The following is a 21,431-nucleotide window of genomic DNA, read 5'->3' as shown; positions in this document are numbered from 1 at the left end:
GCTATAGACATTTCATGTTTTCTAATTCTTGGGTTTCCAAAACAGCTCTCAAGTTTCTTCAAAGGTTTAGTTCACAAAACAGAGCTAAAATGTAATGAGAAAAGGCTGAAAGAAAACCTCTAACCCAGGGACATCAGGTGGCGTTTGAGAAGCATTTTAATGACAAAGCTGAAATCCACATCTGTTAGCACCTTTCATAACGCCCCCTGGACAACGTACTGAATCCATTTAACTCTTGGCATCTGAGAACAAGGCATTCTCCGGGTCCAGCAACTGTTCGATGCCCTCAACATAAGCCATGGAATGGCTCAGAGGGGGTAAAAACAAAACAGAATGAGCCAAAATGAAACTTCTCTCTGCTTGTCCTGCCCTGAAGGGAAAGATGACTTAATCCACGCTGGCTAAATCACAAGTGAACCATGGGTAAGGGCCCCGGGTCAATCCAGGACAAGAGAACGACATCTGTTAATGTTTGGGGATGGGATTGTTCCCTGGGCACTTTTAGAAACAATGCTCTGAAATGCTGCTGGTCACTTTTTCCCTTCAGATGTAAACCTTATTCTTCAAACTTTAATAATAGGAACCAAATCTCATGCACCACAGTTAACATGGCAACATATCCATTTCATGCCTTTGCCTTGGAGAATCTTTTTTTTTTTTTTAAGTGCAAAAGTTTCTCTACCAAGATAAAACAGATTGAAAAGTACATATGGTAAGTTAACTCAGGTATTGGATGGCCTGAGGCTTAACATTACATCTTCTCAAACCTGGTCAGTTTGGCAAATCTTTATTCTCAATTGGCTTACTGCTATACAGAGAAATCCAGGTAATCCTGAAGTATGTAAATACTTTTAGCCATAATAAAACATCTTTGGGTACCTCTGTAGGGAAAATAAACTGAGAGAATATTGTAGAACACTGTGGTTTAGACATTTCCCCAACTCCTCTAGTTTTGCTTTCAGCTCACATTTTTTTCTTTCTTAAATTTTTTTCCTCTGTTTAATTGACATAAAATAATTATACAAATTTATGGGATACATAGTGATGTTTCAATTCATATAATGTGTAGTGATCATATCAGGGTAATTAGCATATCCATCATCTCCAATATTTATCATTTACTTGTGTTAGGAACATTCAATATCCTCCTTCCAACTATTTGAAACTATATATTATTTTTAACTCTAGACATCCTACAGCACTATAGAACACTAGAACTAATTCTTCCTAGCTAACTGTCATTTTGCCACTTTAGCAAACGGCTCCCTATCCCTTCCTTCCCCCTACCCTTCCCAGCCTCCAGTATTCTCTGTTCTACTTTTTACTTCTGTGAGATCAACTTTTCTTAGCTTCCACTTATGAGCAGCAGCTGACATTTTTTGAGTGCCTAATACATACCAGACATTGAGAATACAAAGATAAGCAAAAGCTCACACACAGGTGGGAGACAAATACATCAAGAAACAGTGACAATCCATGTAACTCTGGGAAACAGGGAATCAGAAGAAAGGGAAGCTAACTTAGCCAGGCTAAGGAGGCATGATTAGGGAAGGTTCATGGAGTGGGTACCCTTTGACCTTTGTGAGTTAAACGAGAATTCACCAGGTGGAAAGTGGTGTTGAGTGGAGGGGCTGGAACAAAGAGTGGGGAGTACATTATCAACTGAAGAAGACAAGTGAACATTATCTCAGATCCCAACTCTAATTGATTGGGAGTGCATCCCCAAAGTGTAGCGATGACAAAGTCTATGAAGCTATGTGGCAGGCATTGCCCAAGTCCCACCCATCATCCAACCCATCCTTCACTCAGTCCAACTTCACCCCTGAGCTCAATTCTGGGCTCTGTGAACAGTTCTTTTGCAATAGGGTAGCTTCCCGTTTCCACTACCTGCAGCTTTCTGCTCTTCTGGCTGAGGATTTTCTGATTCCTTGGAAACCCAAGGGCAAGGCAGCCTGCAAGTACTAAGAATTTAATGCTTCCAGAGGAAACCTTTATCCAGTGAAGAAATGGGAGTCATTGGGAAAATAAGCAAGCATCCCTTTCCCTCATGGACATTGTTCTCAGGTGCATCCTATACAACCATCGCAGGATCACCAGTGGGATTGAACCCATTTGTCTATAGCAGTAACTCACTCATCAACATATTGACTTCTGTCTTCCCTGTCTCATTTTCCTCACTCATTTAAACTTCCGGGAATCACCTTTCAAACACTACACATCAGATATCTATTGCAATGTAACAAATTATCTTCAAATTTAACAGCTTAAAACAATGTACATTTATAACCTCTTGTAGTTTCTATAGGTCAGGAAATTAGGAGAAGCTTGGCTGAGAGGCTCTGGCTCTAGGACCCTCATGAGGTTGCCATCAATTGAAGGTATGATTAGGGCTGACGGATCTACTTCCAAGATGGTTCACTCAGGTGACTGGTAAGTTGGTATTGTCTGTTAGCAGTTGGCTTTACCATGTGAGTTTCTCCACAGGGTTGCTTAAGGGTCTTCCTGACACGGCAGCTGGCTTCCGCCAGAGAACACGATCCACCAGAGCAGATCGGTACTCATGATATCTTTATGACTTAGCCTTAGAAGTCAAACGCAGTCATTTCTGCAGCACTCTATTGGTCAAACAGGCCAGCCTCATGCAATATGGGATGGAACTATACAAGGGTATGGATACACGAGAGAGGCTAGGATCATTAGGAGACATCTTGGAGGCTGGCTATCATACTTTGTCTTAGGGTTTAGGAGGAAAGTTTGTCCTGTTTCATTCATGATGTCCACCTTGCATGGGGCATGAGGGTGCTGCCATGCATGCTAGCATGCTGAGGGTCTTTTTCCCTGAAATGTCTGGATTTAATTCCCAAAACTTTCAGAAATTAAGTAGATTCTGACCAAGACCTAAAAACTCACTTCCATTTTGGATGTAACTCTTCCAAAATTAAGCCAGTCCCAATTTCCTACTAATTTATTCTTCCTTTTAGGAGTCCTGTCACTGAGAAGGACTGGGACAATACCTTTCCACTTTATTTGGAAACATTTTCAGATCCTTCAATTGCTTTTTTAACAATGCCAGTCTGCTTCCATCACTAATGTAAGTACAAAATTCTAAAGACATGGTTCCTTCTAATTTGTAATTTATATGCTTTCTTTTGCAAAACTAGTCACTAGGAAATAGCAACAGAAAATCTAAATTACTTTTCAATATTACCATATTCATATCCACATGGGAATTCCACAGTATAAATCAGATCTAAATAAATAAGTTCTACCCCCAGATTGCGTAAGATGTATAAATGACATCAGATAATTCAGTTTGCAGATGACAGTTCAAAGCCTTCTTCTTTGCCCTCTTGTGACAAACCTACGATAAATATGTCCAAAGTAGAAAAACTGTCAAATGGCCAAAACAGGTTCACCAAGGTGAAGAGTTTTACTTAATCTTTGTTTCAACCTCTCCCCAAAATAACTTGTAAATCCATAAGATGAATAATATCCTTAGTTTGCTTCCATGGAACATTTAAATTACGATCCAATTTTACAATTACATTTCCTCAGGTGTATCACTTTGGTTATATCAAGATTATATAAGCATGCAAGATTTAAGTTAGTAAATGCAGAGCAAAATATAAATATGTATGCCTATGAACACATTAAAAATGAAAACCATGAAACTCAAACTTGAAATTTCTTATGTGCCTCCTTTTCAGTGATGAAAATACAAAAATTAGCTGGGCATGGTGGCACGCACCTGTAGTCCCAGCTACTCGGGAGGCTGAGGCAGGACAATTGCTTGAACCCAGGAGGTGGAGGTTGTAGTGAGCCAAGATCACACCACTGCAATCCAGCCTGGTGACAGAGCAAGACTCCGTCTCAAAAAAAAAAAATAACTTGGCCAGATACTATCTTTTCATAATGTATTCTTAGGTCCAGGGGGATAGAAATAAAACATTAGCATTAGAATGTTAGAACAAAATGTGTACATTAAATAAACAAAGATGTTTACCTGGAAAGGAACAGACTAGACCAACCAAAACCTCAAAAGAATTGTTCAGGTTTAAAGCCATCTCCGTTGCCAAAAGGCTCAGTCTTTTGTTGATTGTCATCTTTTATTGTGACACTAGCTAGAAGAGTCGGAGGGGTTTGTGTGTGTGTGTTTGGGGGCGGCGGTGGGGGGGCAGTTGTTTTTTACAAGCAGAGATCAATCTCCTTTTAACCATTCTCCATCTTAAGAAAAAAAATTGCTTAAACTCTGAGAGGTATAGGCTTTATTTAGGATGCCAGGGAGACAGATTTTAACTCACTTAATCACAGTGAAATCTCACAATCTAAAATAATTACCAGTACTTGGCAGACAAACTATTATCTGTTGAAGATAATCAGTAGAGAGAACCAGGCTAGACGGTTAAGAATCTAAAACAAGGCTTTTTATTGTTGATCAAGAGGAGAATCATCAGGCCTGAATTATTCTGCCTAACTTCTCCCTCTTTTTATCTCTGCCAACCCAAGCTCAATGTGAAATGACCACGGTATTTTGACTATATTTGTAGGTGAATCCCATCTCCATATGGTGTCTGTGAAGAAGTCTATTTGTTTATCTAGTTTATAACAGTGATATATGATTAATATATTTTGTTTAATATATGTTTTCTGTGTTGCAAAATAGTCTTGCTTTTTAAAAAATAAAAGAAATGGCCAGGTGCAGTGGCTCACGCCTGTAATTCCAGCACTTTGGGAGACCAAGGCAGGAAGATAACCTGAGGTCAAAAATTCCAGACCAGCCTGGCCAACATGGCAAAACCCCATCTCTACTAAAAATACAAAAATTAGCCAGGTGTGGTGGCGGGTGCCTGTAATCTCAGCTACTCAGGAGGCTGAGGTGGGAGAATAGCTTGAACCTGGGAGGTCAAGTTTGCAGGGAGCTGAGATTGTGCCACTGCACTACAGCCTGGGCAACAGAGTGAGATTCTGCCTCAAAATAAATAAATAAAATAAAATAAAACAAAATAAAGTATTGAGTTCTGCTGAGTCATTCATCCACAAAGTCCTGAGAAGAGCAATTGAGAACAGCTGGGGGAATGACTTCATTTTTTTTTTTTCCATTTAATAACAGCTTTGTTGAGATATAATGCACATACCATAAAATTCATCTTGTTAAAGTATACAATTCTGTTTTCAGCATATTCACAAAGGTGTGCAACCATCACCACTATCTAATTCCAGAACATTGTCATTATACCAAAAAGAATCCCCATGCCTGTTAGCAGTCATTCCCCACCTCCTCCTTCATCCAACCCCTAGCAACAACTAACCCATCTCTGTCTCTATAAATTTGCCAGTTCTGGACAATTCATATAAATGGAATGCTACAATATGCAGCCTTTTATGAAGGACTCCTTTCCCTTATTCAAGGTTCATCCATATTGTAGAAGTATTTACTACTTTGTTTGGCTAAATAATACTATTGTATATTCATACCATATTTTGTGTAGCCATTCATCAATTGATGGACATTTGTGTTGTTTCCACCTTTTGGCTGTTATTAATTCTATGAACATTCATGCAAAAGTTTTTATGTGGACATGTGTTTTTAATTCTTTAGGGTATATACCTAAAGTTGGAATTTCTGGGTCATATGGTATCTCTATCTTGAATTTTTGAGGAACTTCCAAACTGTCTTCAAAATGGTTGCACCATTTTGCATTCCCACCAGCAACGTATGAGGGTTCCAACTTCTCCACATCCTCACAACACTTGTTATTTTTGTCTTTTTGATATAGCCATCCTAATAAATGTGAAATGATATCTCATGTGGCACTGACTTACATTTCTCTAATGAATAATGATGTCAACATCTTTCATGTGCTTATTGGCTATTTATATATCTTCTTTGGAGGAAGATCTATTCAAATCATTTTTCCATTTTTAAATTAGGTTTTTTTTATTGTTGAGTTGTAAAAAGTTCTTTAAATATTCTAGATAGTAGACCCTTATCAAATATGTGATTTGAAAATATATTCTCCCATTATCTGGGTTGTTTTTTAATTTTATTGATGGTGTCCTTTGAAGCACAAAAGTTTTTAATTTTGATGGCATCCAATTTCTTTTTCTGTTGCTTATGCCATTGGTGTTATTTCTAAGAAACCATATCTAATCCAATGTCACAAAAAATTAATTTGGTTCTTACATTTAAGTTTATGATCTGCTGCAAGTTGATTTTTGTATATCATATGAGGTAGGGAGTACAACTTCATTCTATTGCATGGGGGTATCCAGTTGTCCCAGCATCATTTGATGAAAAGACTGTTTTTCTTATTAAATTGTCTTGGCACTCTTGGCAAAAATCAATTAATTATAAATGCTAGGGTTTTTTCCCTAGACTTTTGATTCTACATTACATATGTACTTGTCTTATTTGTCTATCTTTATGCCAGTACTATATCATCTTGATTCATATAAATTCATAGGAAGATTCGAAATCAGAAAGTGCAAAGCCTACAACTTTGTTCTGCTTTTTCAAGATTGCTTTGGTTATTCTGGGCCCCTTGCATTTCACGTGAACTTCAGGATTTGCTTTTCCATTTATGCAAAGAAGGGCAGCTTGGATTTGAAAGAGATTGCATTGAATATGTAGACCAATTTGAGGAGTATTGACATTTTAACAGTATTAATTTTTCCAATCTATAAACGTGGAATGCCTTCCCACTTATTTAGGTATTTCTTAACTTCAGTGAAATGGTTTTTAGTTTTCAGTGCCAAATCTTGCAATTCTTTTGTGAAATTTATTCCTCCTAAGTATTTTATTCCTTTTTATGCTACTGTGGACAGAATTTCTTTCTTTTTTTTTTTTTTTTTTTTTGAGACGGAGTCTTGCTCTGTCGCCCAGGCTGGAGTGCCGTGGCCAGATCTCAGCTCACTGCAAGCTCCGCCTCCCAGGTTCACGCCATTCTCCCGCCTCAGCCTCCCAAGTAGCTGGGACTACAGGCGCCGCCACTTCGCCCGGCTAGTTTTTTGTATTTTTTTAGTGGAGACGGGGTTTCACCGTGTTAGCCAGGATGGTCTCGATCTCCTGACCTCGTGATCCACCCGTCTCGGCCTCCCAAAGTGCTGGGATTACAGGCTTGAGCCACCGCGCCCGGCCCAGAATTTCTTTCTTGATTTCATTTTCAATTTGTCCATTGCCGGTGTATACAACTGAGTTTTGTGTATTGATCTTGTGTCCTGCAACCTTACTGAACTTGTTTATTAACTCCAATAATTCTTTTGTGGATTCACTATGATTTTTTATATAGAATTTCTATGTCTTTTTAGAGTCCCAGGAATATGTCAGAGCCCTTCAAAGACCACTGCAAATGTCTCATTCCTCAGTTTTTCCAATTAAGTTTTTTGGTCAACCTCTTGTTAGCCCTAACTGGTAATGGCATCTCAGACAGCTATAATATTAAACATTTGCTGCCAATTGTTTTCAACAAGTATCTTAAAGATAATACTATTCATACAGAGTAAGTTCTGAATCAAGTCAAATAAAAACAAGCCCTGAGAATGGAGCTTTTCAGCAAGCTTTCAGACAAGCCAAATAGTAGAAATTCTCTGGAGATCAGGCTTTAGGAAAACTCCAAATCTATTTTGTCCTAGTGGCTAGTAGGCTACTGGTTTTCAGAGCAATCATAACTGTAATCCTGATGGTTTTCAAGGCTACTATGGCTGGGGAAGAGGAAAGAATTATAAATTTTAAAACGCTATAAATCTAATTGTTCTTACCGAGTTTCAATTAACACTCCTTAAATAAACGCTCCTCAGATTATTGTAAGCCTTTAGTTATTTCTAGAGTTCTTCAAAAGTTGATTTTGATGGGTTTTTTGTTTGTTTGGTTGGTTGGTTTTGTTTGTTTATGTTTTTGCAAATGTTCTTATTTCTTCATTTCTTTTATGAAGAAATGAATTTTCAGAGATCCTTACTCAACCATTCTAGAAGTCAGCCCAATGCATTTATTTATTTATTTATTTATTTATTTATTTATTTATTTAGATTATTACTGCAGAATTCGGAAAAGAGCAATCAAAGATAGGACTTGAGCCAGTAGAAAATGCACTTAATAAGAATTGGGCATTGATGAAGTAGTTGTCAGTTTTAAAAAACAAAGAAAAATTTATTTGCCAATTTAAAGTATTTGAAATATTTTTTAAGTGATGCAGCACATTCTTTATAAGTTTCTTTTTTATTTGCTTTCTATCAGTTAAGATCCAAACAGTATTGAAAATAATGTCCTTAGTAAACTAAGCATGCAAATCCATTATTATGTTTCTTCATGGTACTCACTAGTGAGAGTGAGAAGGGGAGATTCCCTGTTTTTATTACTTTTTCTACGCCCAAAGGATGTCTTCATAGCTGTGCTACCAAAGTGAGGCATGTTGTGGCAACTTCCAGAGATAAAGCGAAGTGCTGAGAAAAATTAAACTCTTTCAGACTTGCCCTAAAAACTTAACCCTTTAGTGTGATGGCAGTATCTCAGGGATTCCCTCTAATTCACTGGAGGAAGAAAAAGTCCCACCAATAATATTGATATATGTACATTATGCAGTATAGATTTTGTAGGGGCTAAGCTTGTCTTTTCTTTTCTTTTCTTTTCTTTCTTTCTTTCTTTTTTTTTTGATAGCCCTTTCTATTCAACTTTCAAGGTTAAATCTAAAAATTTTTGTAAAGTGCTATATGAAATAGCAACTTTCAATATAATTCTTATATTTCAGGATGTGTTACAGAGCAGCTGATGGCCCCAGGGAATCTATCCTTATCACTTCCAAAATTGATTGGTGCTGTTAGTAGAAGGTAGCAGAAGTTATTTTCCTTCAGATATCTCCAAAGCACAGCACTTGCTCCTTCTATATTTATAACCTAGGCACCCTAACCAACAGCTGCTTCAATGTGATGGGAGCAAACCGAGATTCTCAGCTTAGATATGGGCAAGTTTTGAGACAGAATAAAGGCATACTATGTTCCTTTCCTTGATTCAGCTAATTGCTGAATGACATTTTAATAAGCATCTGAGGTAGGACAAATCTGCCATTTATATTAAGATCAGTCTCGAGCTGTAGACAAGAATTTGGACTATAGAATTCAGCAGGAATACCCAGATACCAAAGCTGGGCAAAATGACAAAACAAAACAAACAAAACAAAAAAACTGATCCTTGCATATCTTTGAAGTCTGTAACCAAGCAATAGGAAAATTTTATCTACTTCCTATAAGAAAAGGCAGTTTCCAAGGGTGGAGCCAGGACAATTTCATGCTGTTAAAATTCTAATTAGAAATTCTTATTCGAAGACTCTGGTAGTTCTTTGCCATCCTTTTTCTGAATTAACATTTTAGAAGCTTGGGTTGTGATCTTTCAGCAAATCTTATTTCAAGATAGGCCCTTTCATCTTTCAAGTGGCTTTGGGGCATCCTTCTCAGTACCAGGATCACAGTTATCTATTGCACAAATGAGGCCAAATGAGGATGCCACCTGGCCTTCCTTTCACAAACATCTTTCCTACCCATGACAAAGAAACAAAGCAGTGAATGGTTCAATGGCATCTCAAGCATATAAATTGTAAATTTTCCCACACAAAGAAATCAATAGATATTTTCAAAAAGTCAGTTTCCCTCTATACTAGCAAGCTGAATCCACTGAGAGTGAGAAGTGTAGGAAGATCCCAGTTCTGTGATGAGTGTCTTGTTATAGTCCCCTGGCTTGTTTTCCTACACAAAGATTGAATCCTGAGAGAAGACAATTTTCCTGTAAAACAAGCAAGGCAGTCCTTAGTCAATGTGACCTTGAACCAATCCAAGCTTTATTGGCTTTAATCTCCTTATATATAAATGGGGATAATAACAGTATCTGCCCCCAGCAGATTGTAATGAGGCATAATTTCCTGTAAAATGCCTACCCTACTGCCTGGCTCCTAGTCAATGCCCAGTAAATGGTATGTCTGAAGTTAACAAGGTCTAGATTGATGATGGTGGTGATTGATGTTGATAAGCTGATACTGAATATTAGCTGATATTGAAATTTAGCTCAGAATCTCCCTATTCTTCTGATCATGCCCATTCTACATCCCTAACGATGTTTGTTCCTCAGCACTCAGTGAACTCAGATCCCACCCCCAGATGGAAATAGAATATCACAGCTTAATAAGTTTAAATATCTGCAATTTAAAGAGGACTACAAGAAAACAATGAATAAAGTACTCCACAGGGTGAGTTTAGGTGCTGGAGCATTTCTCCAGAGCAACTTTTTATGGGTAGCCAGGGAGGAAGAAATGAATCAGACAAAGTTAAAGTAGAAGAAACAGAGCTCAATTCAAAGCCCACCTGGATAGATGGTTTTGTGAGGTTGATTCCCGGATATCACTACAATGAACACCTTTGTTGGAATAGCTGAGCCATGGAGACTTTTGCTAATGTTGGGTGATTAGATTATTACACAAAGCAGCATAGAGGGCAGCCTTCCCTCCTACCCCTTTGCCCTCCTCCTCTTAATTTTGTAGATTGATTTAACCACTCATCAGTTAATTAAGATATTTCTTCCCTGCATTAGGTCTGGCCTACTTATCAGATGATAATAAAACTCATTTGAAAACTAAAGAGAAACATTTAATTCCAAGTCATATACAAAAGCACATTTGTAGATAGATATCATGAGGAAAAGCAAGATCTGAACTTCTAAAATTTAAATTCCAAGGTTTGGGGGCAGGAGGGGTTATTTCTACTGTATTTCAAAGACGCAGGCATTCATGATTAAATTTTTTTTTCTGATGCATTAATATAAAGAGGACTGATCTGGTAGAGGAATAATCATACAGAAGTTGAAGTCTAAAGTTCTGAATTCAAATTCTGACTCTAAAGAGCTGTGTTGCCATGAGGAAGTCATTTAATTTCTCTATGCTCCATTCTCTCACTTGTAAAATGAAAGTGCTTGATAACCTATTTTCTTTTGTGCATGTACATTTTACAATCTTTACACATGCTTATCATTTTTTTTTAATGCGTGGGTATGTCAAGATAACAGCAAAGTCCTCCCTACTCATTACCCAACAGTCTCACTGCTCAGAGGTAACTGTAGTTAACTGTTTGTATACATTCATACATGTAAAGACATGAAGACATATATTTTACAGAAAAAAATGATTCTACTATATCAAATGTTGTGCAATTGCTTTTTTATTCCTACTAATATTTTCCTGAGTTTCATTTTAAGTGAGTTCAGGTAAATCTACTTTAAATATTACATAACATTACATTATGTCATGGTTTATTTAACTTTTCATTGATTTATGAATTTAGGTTATTTCTGGTTTTGTTTTTTAGCTGATACAAATAAGGCAGCAATGAATTTTCTTGTGCAACTATCATGTACACTTAGGCTGATATGCCAGTTGACTGGATATCATAGAATGCTGCTAAGAAATTGACTTTTTCTTCTTTCCTAGACCATATTTTTGCTCTAAAAATATGTATAAAAAGCTTCAGCAAGTGACTCGGAACACCATCTCTCTTGTCCTCTCTTTCTCTCTCCAAAAAAGATGCAAATATGACATTTTACTGCAAATCTGACAGAAACCCCATAAAAGCCTGCAGAAGGGTCTTCAGAAAGTTTTATTTAATATTGTCAATAATGGGATACAGTTTAAACTGTCAAATCCCTCAGAACTTTAGAGAAATATTTAGAAATTGATGAATGTTAATAACAACAATGTAATGACAAAGTTGGGGGTGGTGGGGAGATGTTAATTTGTTAAAGAAAAACATGCAGAGCTCAGCTGAGAAGAAAAATCCCCTTTTATGACTGACACAACTGAGCAAAGAGAATCATTCAACTTCAAAGCCACAACAAAAAAATGAACTGCTTACCATAATTTAGGAGTAAAGATTGACAGTTTGCTGCAAAAGTTAATCTCCTGATTCATGTTGAAGGCATTGACTCAATAGAGTACCATCATTTATAGTATTGCCTATGAGTTAACAAAATTTGCTATTGGAGAATTTACAACTTCCTGTGTTTAAGAAGAAAGGTTCCTTAAAAAGAAAAGAAGATATGATTTTAGTTATTGATGCCTCTTTCAACTCAAACACTGCACATTACAAGTGAACAACATATGGTAATTCAAACCAATAAAAGTTACTACAAAGAAAATAAAGAATATGATGGATGACCTGTTCACCTGTTTCTGAAGGTAGATATCATCAAGTTGAAGAAAAGGAAGTCAGGCAGAAATGGCATGACCACCATATTATTTTCTTCCATCACTGCATTTATCCAACAATGCCCATTTACCATACATGCACTTAATTTTTATTGTAACCATCCATCTTCATCTCAGAGTGAGATGTATTTTCTAGGTGTGGGGTAAGATTTCCAAATTAATAAGTTATTTCTGCATCAAAATTATCTGAAAAGATTATGAAGAGTGTGATGAGAAAAATCACACTTTCAACCCTAGTCTGAAACAACACAATATATACTTTTGTTTTTTTAAAGAAACCTCTTGTAAGGGGCCAAAATGATTCAAGAAACCATTCTGGGATGGTCAACTAGTCACCCCAAGCAGTTTCTTCTTTCTTTACAGCTACAACTTTGAGAGAGTTGTAGAATATGACACATTCAAAGAGACCAGGGCTGAGTTTCAGAAAAATTACAGTTTTATAAAAATTATTAATGTAAATAATTTTGAAATTAATTAAGATATTTCTTCCCGGCATTAGGTTTGGCCTACTTATCAGATAATTTTTTACATTACATTACAATAATTTTGAAATTATTTACATTAATGAACTCCAAAGGAAATCCTGAGTCTATAAGGCCATATAACAAAAAAACTGAAAATGAAATTTTCACAATCTCATAATATTCAATCTTTACTTTCTCAGTATTATTACAGATATTCTATAGGTTTCTAAGATTTTCAGTGTTTCAGAACCATTCCTGTTAGTGTGAAATTTCCAACATAGAGAAATGCCATAATTTTTATAAATCTTACAGAAATGCTTATCTTAGGCAAAAACATTTCACTTAGAAATATGTCATTAAAGGATTTTGGATTCTACATAGTGGCCACTTTAGAGGGAACTCTAGTCTGGATATTTTCTGTTGTTATCTGCCTGACTTTCATTCACTTGTCTTTTGCATCCTGATTTCCACGTGGAACTGCCCCTTCCATAATCTCAGTAGGATGGTGTTTATCATTTAGGTGGCCAGGTGATCCAAGTCTGATCAATTACAGCATCACATCCCTGGAACCATAGTGATTAGTTTAGAGATGAACAAAGGAGCTCAGTCAAGGCTGATTGTAGCCAATGAGTTTCAATGCCAGGACTCTAACTTGAAAGAGAGATGCTCTGTTTCCATGCATACTGCTTTTAATTCATGGATATTTCATCCTTTTCACTCACTTTCAGTTTTTGTTTTGTTTTGCTTAATCATTTCTACTCCCTCTCTTCAGGTTTTTTGTTTGTTTGTTTGTTTTGTTTTGTTTTGTTTTAACTTTGGCCAACTCTTTCCATGTCTTATTCTTTTAGAACAACAGTATCCCAGGAACCACCCAGAGAACAGAAAAACATTTTTTGCTTCAGAAGGATTAGGATCTAGGCACCATGTGGAATTCAGTTGAAGTTGAAGGGTTTCCTACATGTTCTTTACAAAAACAACAAAACAGAAGGTAATAAATGAAACAACTACTATCAAAAGGCAGCTGGCCCAGCACTTCTTTTCCTTTTTTCTTGAAGTTTGGCTGGGCAGCCTGCAAAACAAAGAAATGTAGTGGCAATGTGAGGGTCATATGTCAGAACTCTTTATCTTGCGTGGGGCTGAAAACTTAACTTGAATTGACTTGAGAGAGACAGAGAGAAGATATTTCCCCTTCTATCAGAAATGTTCAGGGTAGAGGTTGGCTTAGGGCACAAATGAATTCAGGATCCAAATGATGTCATTGAACTCATTTTCATTCCTTATCTCCACTCTGTCTTCCTCTGTTGGTTTTATGGTCAGGACCTGAAAAATCAAAGCTTGTAGTGACACCTGAAAAATCAAGGCTCAACTACTTTTTATAGCTGGGGGAAGAGGAAGTATATGCAAGATTTTCACTGTACCTCACTGAATTTGACTGAACTCATTCATTCATTCATTCATCTACTCCCGTTTCTCTCTATGCAGTTGCTTTCTGATTACAAACACATCAATGACCACAGCATTCCTGAGATGGTGACTTCCGATCACAAGTCTATATGACTTTCCAACTCATCTCTCCAAAGGAAACTAATCCAAACACACTGCTAATTTCAAAAACCATGGAGAGAGATTCTGATAGAAGTCATTTTGTGTCTATCCCTACTCTTTTTTTTTTTTTTTTTTTTTTTGAGACGGAGTCTGGCACTGTGGCCCAGGCTGGAGTGCAGTGACCGGATCTCAGCTCACTGCAAGCTCTACCTCCCGGGTTTGCACCATTCTCCTGCCTCAGCCTCCCGAGTAGCTGGGACTACAGGCGCCCGCCACCTCGCCTGGCTATTTTTTTGTATTTTTTAGTAGAGACGGGGTTTCACTGTGTTAGCCAGGATGGTCTCGATCTCCTGACCTCGTGATCCACCTGTCTGAGCCTCCCAAAGTGCTGGGATTACAGGCTTGAGCCACCGCGCCCAGCCAGAGATTTCCTCTTCAGGGCATTAAGGCAGAGTCTCCAAGAAAGCAGACAGACAGAAGAGGAAACAGTCCCAGCATAACACAGTCCCTACCATAATACACACATATTCCAAAACTCTTTAGGGTCTTTCTGTTACGCCAACCCATTCACTCATGTGATATAGGAATGGAGACAAAATTGGATAACTCTCTACATTCAGGCGAGGCAGAATTCCCAATCCCAGTCTTCCCTATGTGCTCCCAAAGTGCAGGCTTCACCCCAGACCAGTGAAGTAGGATCAGTAAACCTCAAGGAATAACACAAATGCCTATAAGCCACTCCAGCTAAATTTCTAACTTGTACCAGATATGCCAGATACAATGAGTTCAATTCCTGGCTCCATTAATTATTAGCTATGTTGCCTTGGGCAAGTCACTAAACTTCTCTTTGCCACATTTTCTTTAACTGTGAAATGTAACCCTTATGATTTTTGTGTAAACCTCATGATATCCTTCCTTCATAAAATTCTGTGTATCATGATTTTCCACAGTGGGACTATTTGGTGGTATTCTCTTATACTGAAACCCCTGTTAACACTCTAAGTTTTCTATTACCCACCTACCCCTAAATGATGAGATGGCAAAATCAGAGAGCGTCAGTGTGGGAATACAAATGTGACTTCTCAACCCAGCCCTGAGCCTAGACATAGTGTTGCTTTGAAAAGGCACTAAACTTGGGCCCCCAGATTGCCACCTATAAAATGAGGAAATTGGAGTGATTGTTTCTGTTTCCTTCCGGCTTTATTCTAAGAATATCCGTTCAGTGTAACAATTATTTTAAGACTGAACTTATGGTAACTTAAATGTTACCGTCATGGAAAATTAAGATGCCTTTGTTAAACAAGGGAAGTACCAGTGTGCTGTCAAATATGGAATTCTCTTGTATAAATGTGACTGGAGAAAAAAAATGTAAGAGAGCAACCTCTGAGCAAGGCTTCTGATAGTGTCTGAGGTAATATCCTGAGAGGATATGGCTCCTCATTAAGAGACCCTGGCCCAGCACAGCAGAAGGAGGAAGAAGCAGCAACAGGTTTTCCCTTGTGATATGTTGCTGGTCTTTCACAGATCTGTATTTTTTTTCCTACCTAGTTTCCATTTATTGGTTAACTACTAATATTAATAGTTTTCTTAACCTGGTTGTAACCCCTATTTTTGATTTAGAAAACAGATTCCAAAGGCAATCCTTGTTTCATTGGAAGCTGAGATTTTGACTTGCTGTACCTCATGGCCTTCTGGATTTGGACGGAGGCTTAACCTGAGAAGAATATTATGTCTGGGTAAGGAACAGAGCAGTCCCTGAACTGCCACAGCTATAGATCCTTGGTATGCCAGGAAATATACTTTTGTTCCAGGATCATTTTCAAGTCACTACCCAGGCCTCTCCAAAGAAGCAAATGCCATTCTGTCTTGTTTTTCATCCTGACGTGGGCTTGGGCACAAATACATTGTCCAGCAGCATCAAACACTGTTCTGCAGAGGCTTCATCCTCAAACTATCCTATCAAAGAAATAACTGCAGGACACTCAGCCTCACAGTAGAACTCATTGTGACTACAAGCCCTGTTTTATAAACCTAATCACATTGTCCATATAAACAGCAGGAAGCCAGCCAGGCAAGGTGGTTCATACCTATAATCCCAGCACTTTGGGAGGCTGAGGCGGGCAGATGATGAGGTCAGGAGTTCAAGACCAGCCTGGCCAACATTGTGAAACCCTGTCTCTCCTAAAAGTACAAAAATTAGATGGGCATGGTGGCGGGCGCCTCTAATCCCAGTTACTCGGGAGGCTGAGGCAGGAGAATTGCTTGAACCCATGAAGTGGAGGTTGCAGTGAGCCGAGATCATGCGACTGCACGCTAGCCTGAGTGAGAGAGCAAGACTCTGTCTTGGAAAAAACCAAACAAACAAGCAACAACAACAACAACAAACAAAAGTATGAAGCCAATCAGAGAAGCAAAATTATTTCTTTTGTTCTGTGTGAGATAGGGTCTCGTTCTATTGCCCAGGCTGCAGCGCAGTTCTGCAATCATAGCTCACTGCAGCCTTGAACTCCTGGCCTCTCACCTCTCACATGATCCTCTCTCCTCGGCCTCACAAAGTACTGGGATTACAGGCATGAGCCGTCACACCTAGCCAAAATTCATAGATAGCTATAAATGGGTATGATATCTCACACTCTAGAGAAATAAGGGAGGTGGGAAAAATTATTCTTTGAAAACTTGCTACTAGTCAAGCTTTAAATGCACTGCAAAATTAAATCCAAATAAGAACCCTGGGTGTGGCAGGGCAGTCTTTCCTATTTCCATATTACAGGGCTATGAAGCAACTTGCTCAAGGCCACTTAGCTAGTAAGCAGCTGAGCTGGGATCCGAACCCAGGTCTGTTTGTCTTCAAAGCCTATGCATTTTTTTCTTACCCCCTCTCACCCACCACCACCACCAAATGCCCAAATATCACTTTAAATCACTGGGGGAACTCATTTTCTAATTTAGATTCATATTGATGCATATTATATGACATTTCCTATCTTGTGAACAAGGCTTATTTCTGTAGCATTTTCATAGCACCCCAGAAAGTAAAATTTTTCTCTAAAAGAGACTCAGAGAATTTTAATATTTTGCTTACTCAAGAAAGGCAGATTACATTCTGCATTCAAAACAAAATAGCTCCCCCTACAGTTTTTGTTCTATTCTCATCCTCGGCTTTGGCAAACAACACAGAGAACCCCTAGGTCAGATACTAGAAGGCAGAGCTGTGCATTTGCCCCTTATTGATGGGAGTAATTATTGGTCCATCTGCTTAGAGAGGATCAGGGTTGCTACTCAGGACAAGGAGACAGCCCTTTAACATTTCCTCACTTTCTTCGGTGTCGGCAACAATTAGCAGAATAACTCTGTAGCTGCTAAGAGTCTCGTGTTGATTTTGACAAGCTCCAAGCTGGAGTAAAAATGTGCTTTCTGGAGGCCAAATTCCCTTCCAACTTCCAGCGCATAGCTGGCAAAGGCAGACACTGTCAGCCATTCAAGTGCTGAGATTCCTCTGTGATGTCATGAGTCCCAGCTTGGCTCTGCGCCCACTGCCTCCCGGTAACTGGTTGGAACCTCGCAAAGCTGTGCGTCAGCATCACGTTAGGAACATGGCACCTACGTGCTCTCCCATGGGTCTGCAACGAGGGAACACCACTGATGATGCAAGGGCTGCTGGGAACTTCACTATAGTTCTGGGTGCTCAGTGGCCCTGGGGACGTCAATAATTTGAACTGGCCTAACGTCATTTGCTCTCACTATCCCTTACAACAATCAGCTGTCTCTGCCTCTTTTCGATTTGGTTCTTTCTCCTAAATCATTTCCCAAGGAATTTTTAGGTGGAGGGAGGTGGAAAACCCTTCATGTAGTCCATGCAAAACCTACCTAAGTGGACAAATGAAGGAAGACAGATAATCAGACACCTATTGATAATGTTAAGAATAATTAAATTAGAAAATGGAGCTAGAAAGTACGCTGAAAATTTTAAAGAGTATAGAAATACTAATAATTAACATGTGATGAGCTCTTAACATGGGCTAACGACTGTGTTAACAACTTTACATGTAATGTTTCTCTTAATGCTCAAACCAGGCTTATGAGGTTCATTCTATGAATAGACCCACTTTGCAGAAGAGAAAACTGAGTTGGAGAAGTTAAATATTAAAAAGATGTCAAATTTCAGAGCAGAAAATTAAATCTATATCTGTATGACTCTAAAGCACATGTTCTTAACACTGGATAGTACTGCTTCCCCAAAACAGAAGTACAAATTAAGTAGCAATTGATAGTGGAAAGTATAATCAGATACTAGGAATAATCCTGAGAAAACTTAGATTTTAAAACATGAACATGCATTCTCAGTAAAGTTGCCCTTTGCACCTGTAAAGTGCCTCTTACCTCGATTACTGGAGATGACAATCAGTGTGTATGGAATGATTTGTGCCTTTTTAAGCATTTCCTTATGTGCCATTGTATTGAATCCTCCCAGTAATCCTATAAGAGACATGAGGCAGGAATCTCCACTTTCTAGATAAAGCAACTGAGGAAGTTAAGTGACATGGCCAAAGTCCCATAATTTAAAAAGAAGCGTGTCCTGATTCTCAGTTAATAGCATTTTCTGCTTCCCTAAGATGCCTGACTTGGAAACAAATGGTAACTTCCATTCTTCCACCTCTTCCCTATAGCAAATCTAGCCCTTGGTATCTGCCTTTCTCCATCTTCTTTAAAGAGATAACCATCCTCTCACCCACAAATCTCTGTGCATCCAAGGACAGGGTTAAATAAGTCACTTATTTGCCCTAATCCTCCATGTCTGTCAATATTTGATGAATGGCTTCTTTAGAAACTGCCCCAAGTTTTCCTGACCAGCTGAAAGTGATGAGCAATGGAGAGAATTTACAAGGCAGGAGGAATGAGTGGGAGTTTGGCAGACCAGACATTTGGGGATGATATTGTCTAAATTGGTTAATTTGTTTTAATCAAGTGGCTTAGTTCAAGCCATCATTAGCTCTCCCATGTCAATGGTATAAGTGGAATGACCTCCTAAAATGTCCTGCTGCACCCGGCCAACCCATTTGGTTCCGTTTTTTAAAGTGAAGCCAGTTTAATCTTACAAAAAATGCAAGTTCCTCTTGGCTTTAAGCCTTTAAAATGCTTCCCAAGGCCTTTAAGATTAAAACAACAAATCCTTATAATAACATATGACCCCAGCTTACTTGTCCAACCTCTGCTCGAGTCACTCCCCAACATGCCGCATTTCCCCTCTCAGTCTGCACCCTAATCTCTTTACTCAGTGTATGAGAATTCCCTTCACAACTCCCCTGACGATAGTCCTCCAACCTAGGCTTGAATGTGCCCAGGAATAGCCTGGCAGAACAGCCATTCTCTTGACAGACACATCAAATCATCATTCCCTAGTTGAGTCCCAATCAGTTCCTTTATAACTTGGGCTCAGAAGTCGTGGAGATTTGGGTCCATGTCTTATTCCATTGCACACTAGCTGTGTGAGTCAATGTCAAAGCCTCAGTTTCCTCATCAGAGATGGGTAACCTGATGAAGTTGCAGCAATTAAGTGAGAACAGGTGTAGAATATTCCTAACAGTGCCCTACACGTAGTAAGTGTTCAGTAAGTATTAGACATCATTATCATCATCACTTTCACCACATACCTTTCCATTCACTTGGCTACACATCCTGAGTTTCTTCAACCAATGCAGAATAGCATTAACTATTTAAAAATCAGCTAACATTTAATAGTCCCCCCAGGACATATAGCCTAATGCCCTTTTATCTAGGGAGAAGTCTTAGATTATCATAAGAAGTACCCTAGCTCTGCTGCCAAGTTATGGGGGGTTACTAACTAAGACCACAAGTTGACTGCCACATCTCCTCCCACCAAGCCAGGCCCACACCTAATGCCCATGTACACACACCAAAGAATAAGTGAATTTCCCAATTCAATTAACTTTAGAATTGGACTTCTAATCCAGCTTGAGTCTATACTACATCGACACAATAGGAATAGAAGAGGAGGGGGATGACAGTCTAAGACCCAGGACAGTTGCAAAAGGATTTTCTGTTTAACAAAAAAGAAAAAATACACAAATAACAAGAAAAAGAAAACATATAGTGCTCTTATGTGCGTTTTTGGTTCACAGTGAAAAGTCAACATGGTCTCTTGTCTTTTCTTTCAAGAACTCGAATGCTTCCTACTTCAAAGTGTATCATCTAAGTTATTGCCTTTCAAAAAGACACAAAAAAGAGACATTAATTTGTGCAGCATGAATTGAATTTCTGAAGGAAATATATGGGGAGTGTATTTGAGGAGAAACTATAGAGGCCAACGTAGTAAAACACGTCTTCCTGCATTGGTGTTATGAATCATCACACTCAGTCAATGTGGGTAGACTGTGCCACATTTCATCACGTCTGCACACCATGCCAGATGACCATAAAGAAGCATCACATGTTTCTTTGCATATACAGCCTCATCTAACCATAAAGAAATAATTAAAACAAGCAACCAATAAAAATTGTGGACATGTATTTTTTAACTGAAATGCAGTGTAGCAACTACAGCCATGAAACAGATAAGAGGGAAAACAGATCAATATTTACAGCATAAATTTTGGTAATGCAAAATCAAATTACCATCCAAGGAACCCAGCTCTTCTTGCCACATCACCCCAGGAAGGCAGCCAACTCAAGGCAAAAGAGGACATTAATTTCTCACTTTTCACTCCTATATGATTCCCACTCCCTCTTTAGACCATCGGGACCTGCTCTAAGCAAATGGGGCTCATGGGAAGTTGACAGCAACAACTTCTCGTCCCATCAGTATGGTCTTTCTCCCTCATTGCAGTCACTGACAGATTTCTGTCCTCAAGGCACTCAGAACATTGATTCACCCAGACTCCTTTGGTTACAAGTGTCAGAAACTAAACTTACTGAGTTAAGCCAAACTGGAACAATGGGTTCAAACAGCAGAGAAGTCCAGGAGTAAGCTGGCCAAGGAAGCCCAGTGACTTAGACAATGTGATTACATTTTACCATCTCCCTCTATCTCCAAGCTCAGGTTCTACCTGTTGTCCTCTTCCTTTTCTATAGATTGGCTTCTTCCTCATGGCCAGGTTGAATGAGAAAATGGTAAAAGAGGTGTGGATGCAGACAACTCTAGGCGTTCATTTCCTGCTTTGTAACA

The 21,431-nt window shown here is 38.6% G+C and overlaps 2 long non-coding RNA genes across 7 annotated transcripts in view; one reads left to right on the top strand and one right to left on the bottom strand.

Moving 5' to 3' along the window:
* Positions 1-1,151: 1,151 nt before the first annotated feature.
* The window catches only part of LOC110742328, a 37,523-nt gene continuing 17,243 nt past the window's right edge, over positions 1,152-21,431 (top strand). The window contains exons 1-2 of one of the 2 annotated variants that reach the window (XR_002519931.2): positions 1,152-3,091; positions 15,869-15,984. This is a non-coding gene — a long non-coding RNA (uncharacterized LOC110742328). The remainder of the gene's footprint in view (positions 3,092-15,868; positions 15,985-21,431) is intronic. The other variant, XR_002519927.1, reaches the window with a different exon arrangement.
* LOC103882002 lies at positions 9,665-21,426 on the bottom strand. Of its 5 annotated transcripts, none has more exons than XR_004181945.1 (5): positions 21,179-21,426; positions 18,629-18,724; positions 12,190-12,371; positions 11,887-12,051; positions 9,665-9,772 (listed from the first exon to the last, which is right to left on the bottom strand). It is a non-coding gene; the product is annotated as an uncharacterized LOC103882002 (long non-coding RNA). The 5 variants fall into 5 exon arrangements; XR_002519933.2 differs by having other exon boundaries at positions 9,666-9,772; positions 12,198-12,371; XR_004181944.1 differs by lacking the exon at positions 12,190-12,371 and having other exon boundaries at positions 9,666-9,772.

This window comes from Papio anubis, chromosome 2 (assembly GCF_008728515.1).
Source record: "Papio anubis isolate 15944 chromosome 2, Panubis1.0, whole genome shotgun sequence".
Taxonomy (NCBI): Eukaryota; Metazoa; Chordata; class Mammalia; order Primates; family Cercopithecidae; genus Papio; species Papio anubis.
The sequence above is the reverse complement of the archived record's forward strand: the minus strand, read 5'-3'. Positions and strand labels throughout refer to the sequence as shown.